This window comes from Aristolochia californica, unplaced genomic scaffold (genome assembly GCF_029961685.1).
Source record: "Aristolochia californica isolate CCGP_79_NKW_82.1479 unplaced genomic scaffold, dmAriCali1.0.hap1 SCAF_11, whole genome shotgun sequence".
In the NCBI taxonomy this organism is placed as follows: domain Eukaryota; kingdom Viridiplantae; phylum Streptophyta; class Magnoliopsida; order Piperales; family Aristolochiaceae; genus Aristolochia; species Aristolochia californica.
The window spans coordinates 6,723,156-6,726,858 of NW_027181782.1; the positions used below are offsets into that span (position 1 = coordinate 6,723,156).

At 41.6% G+C, this 3,703-nt stretch overlaps 1 non-coding gene across 1 annotated transcript; it reads left to right on the top strand.

Annotated features, from left to right (window-relative positions):
• Nucleotides 1-1,905: 1,905 nt before the first annotated feature.
• On the top strand, nucleotides 1,906-2,012 carry LOC137945092 (small nucleolar RNA R71). The gene has a single exon (XR_011110910.1). It is a non-coding gene; the product is annotated as a small nucleolar RNA R71 (small nucleolar RNA).
• Nucleotides 2,013-3,703: the final 1,691 nt, after the last annotated feature.

Below are 3,703 nucleotides of genomic sequence, written 5' to 3' on the forward strand. Positions count from 1 at the left end.
TTCCTCCTGCTCAGTACTCAAATCAGAGGAAATAATGACTGGTAATGAGTTCATGGGTCCCAAGAACGCATACTTCAACGTGGGAGGAAGTGGCTTAAGATCTAGCTTGGAAGTTTCAAGAGGTTTGTCCAAGTCAAGAGGAAGATCCTGTGGATGTTCAGTTGTGATAACCTCATAAGCTTCCTCCAACAGAGGTACAAAATTGAGTAAAGAATTAACCTCTCAAAAATATGTTTCCTCATCAAAATAGTCCATGTCTAAAGATGTTATGCAAGACTCAAAAGATTCAAGAGTGGATTCGTCACCAAGCATAACAGTTTCTATCTTAAATGCAGGACTCAGATCATCAAACTCAAGTGGGTGGTGCCCGACAATAAATACATTCAATGAGACCTTAAAATTTCCAAAAGACAACTCCAACTCACCACTTTTACAATGAATGATAGCGTTAGATGTGGCTAAGAAGGGACGTCCTAGGATGACTGGAATTTGGTTGGTCACATTGACTACTGGTTCTGTATCAAGAACAATAAAATCAACCGGGAACACAAATTTGTCCACTTTTATCAAAACATCTTCAACTATTCCTCGTGGTATCTTGACAGAACGGTCAGCTAGTTGAAGTGTGATGGGGGTAGGCTTCAATTCCCCCAAACCTAATTGCTGGTACACAAAGAAAGGAAGCAAATTCACACTTGCTCCTAAGTCAAGAAGAGCTCTCTGGATGGTATGTTCACCAATGACACATGAAATTGTGGGACATCCAGGATCTTTAACTTTAGGAGGAGTGTTGTGCTTCAGAATTGAGCTTACATTCTCTGTAAGAAAGACCTTTTTGTTAACATGTTGTTTTCTCTTCTGTGTACAAAGGTCTTTAAAAAATCGGGCATAGGCAGGGACTTGCCTAATAGCATCAAGAAGTGGAATGTTAATGTGAACCTTACTAAACAGTTCCAACGTTTCATGCATGCTATCTCCTTTCCTAGGTGGGCCCGATAACCTCTGCGGATAAGGACCTAGTGGGACGTGGTTAGGGATCTGCTTGGCTTTTGGTGAAGAACTTGGAGGTTCTTCACTCAATGACGTGTCCCCATTGTCATCCTTTGACTCCTTAGACTTAGTGATCCCTACCCCATTGTTCAACTCACGACCACTCCTAAGGGTGGTTATGGCTTTGGCTTGCTCATGGTGGGGTTTGGAATTCAACCCACTCTCATGTGTGCTTTTGGGGTTGGGAATGGTTTGACTCGGGAGTCTATTTTGTGCTTGTTCACTCATGTGGCTGGCCAACTGACTCACTTGCATTTCAAGTTTAGCAATGGAGGACTGAGTATTCTGCATGAATAATTGAAGTGTATCCTCAAGTGAAGGTTTTTGTGGAATCAATGGTTGTTGAGTGAAGTGTGGGCATGGAGCTTGGGGTTGAGTAAACCCTGGAGGACCCCCAACCTGTGGGCCCTTTCTGAAAAAGGATCGTTCCAGTTCGGTCTATGAAAATTCTGGACTGCATTCAAGTCCTCGATGAGCTCTGGGTAGGATGAACTAGATGGACACATTTGTGTGGGATGAGATGAACCAGAGCATATGGCACAGATAGTAGATGGGTTAGGTGAACTCTTGGATACCATAAGGGCATCAATTTTTCTAGTCAACCCCTCAATCTTGGCCATGAGCATGGGTGTTTCACTAACCTCGTAAAGACCCCCTCTTTTGGCTTCGTGGGATCTCCTATCAACATTAAATGATGAACCCCATTTCTGAGATTGATCACTCAACGTTTCAAAGAAGTCCCACGCCTCACTAGCACTCTTACCCATCAAACTCCCACCACTCGTTGCATCTACCATGGATCTAACCTGGGGTGTAAGACCTTGATAAAAGTATTGCACTAAATGCCATTTCTCAAACCCATGATGCGGACACCTACGGATCAAATCCTTCCATTTCTCCCAAGCCTCATAAAAGTGTTCACCCTCCTGCTGCATAAAGTTGGAGATTTCTCTCCTGAGGGCTGTAGTTCTCTGAATGGGAAAGTACTTGGACAAAATTTTTGTGACTAATGTGTCCCATGAAGTAATGCTGCCCACCTCCAAGGAATTAAGCCAAGACTTGGCCTTATCCTTAAGTGAAAATTGAAAAAGTCTTAACTGGATAGAGTCATCTGAGAAATTGTAGAATTTGAAAGTTGCACAAATATCTAAGAATTCCTTGATGTGGTAATATGGGTCCTCCTTCTCCAACCCATAGAATGTAGGGAGGAGTTGGATCACACCCGGTTTCAACTCATAACTGGCGGCAGTAGTGGGTGGCAATATAATGCAAGAAGGTGAGGTGAAGTGGGATGGGATAGAATAATCCCTCAGGGCTCTACGGTCACCTGCTGCAGGTAACTGTAATGGTTCACCCTGATTGGCCATAGTAGCTCCTAACTTGACTTCGGGTATTTTCCTAAAAATATGTTCTACCTCTTCAACAAAGGGAGCTAATGGTCCACCTAGGGAGCCGCGCCCATGCATAAAAACACAAAAAGAAACAAAATGAACTATCAAATTAAGCTAACAAACTCACTACTAAAAATATGAGCTAACTAGAAGAAATAAAAATAATTCCATACAAAATCACCAAGCTAAAATTATGAAAGCAAAAAGCAAAAAAATAAAAATAAAAATAAAAATAAAAATAATAAAAATAAAATAATAAAAATAAAATAATAAAAATAAAATAATAAAAATAAAATAAAATAAATAAAATAAAAATAAATCTAACCTAAGACTATGGAGAACAAAGAAATACACTTAATACGTGCCTCCTCGGCAACGACGCCAAACACTTGATATAAAATTTAGTTACATCGGCTTTAATAACTCGCAAGTGTATGAATCGTTCATGTAATTTAGAGGAAAGCGAGGGTCATATCCACAAGGAGGACTGAATTTAGTGTATTTTTCAGTCAACTAGCCTAACCAAATATGATGAATTAATATGAACTAAAAACTAATTATATCCTAAATTATCAAGCAATCATCTGGTTAACTACTTGCACAATAGGAACTCTGGATTTTACGGTGATTCGTGCCTCTCTCGAGCCCCACGTAACCACAGATCCGATTTCTCAATCCTTGCGTCTATCCCCTCTCGGGCGCATAGAGTGAAAGATAGAAATCGGATTAAAATACCAAAATCCAACCTCAATTATAATCCTACCCTAATTAGCTAATTTAATCAAATATCCGGAAAACAAATATTCAATAAACATTAATTATCAAATCAGATTCAATTAACATTCAAAACCTAAGTTCAAACTATATAAAAATTAAATTCAATAATGACGAATTACTCCCCTTCTTCCTCCTCTCGCTCGGGCAGCAACTCGTTCTCACGGGTGCTGCAATTTCCCGAAATCAATGGCTTCGGGTTGGCAAGAGTGAGTGGCCGGAGGTAGAGACGACGCCGGCGACGAAGGTTGGAAGCCGACGGACGGAGGGAACGTCCGGCGAAGAGTGAAACAGAGCTGACGATCTCTAACGGGCTCTCTCGAGTCTCGGTTGGAGTCAGAATAGCTCCGGGACTGGTCTGAAATACGTAACCGACGCCGGAGGATAGTCGAAAAGCGGAAGTGGCACCGGAGAAGCCCTCGCGGATCTCTTCTTGGCCTGGCGAGCGACGACTGTCGAACTCACCTCGACGGAGACTCTCTCGTGTT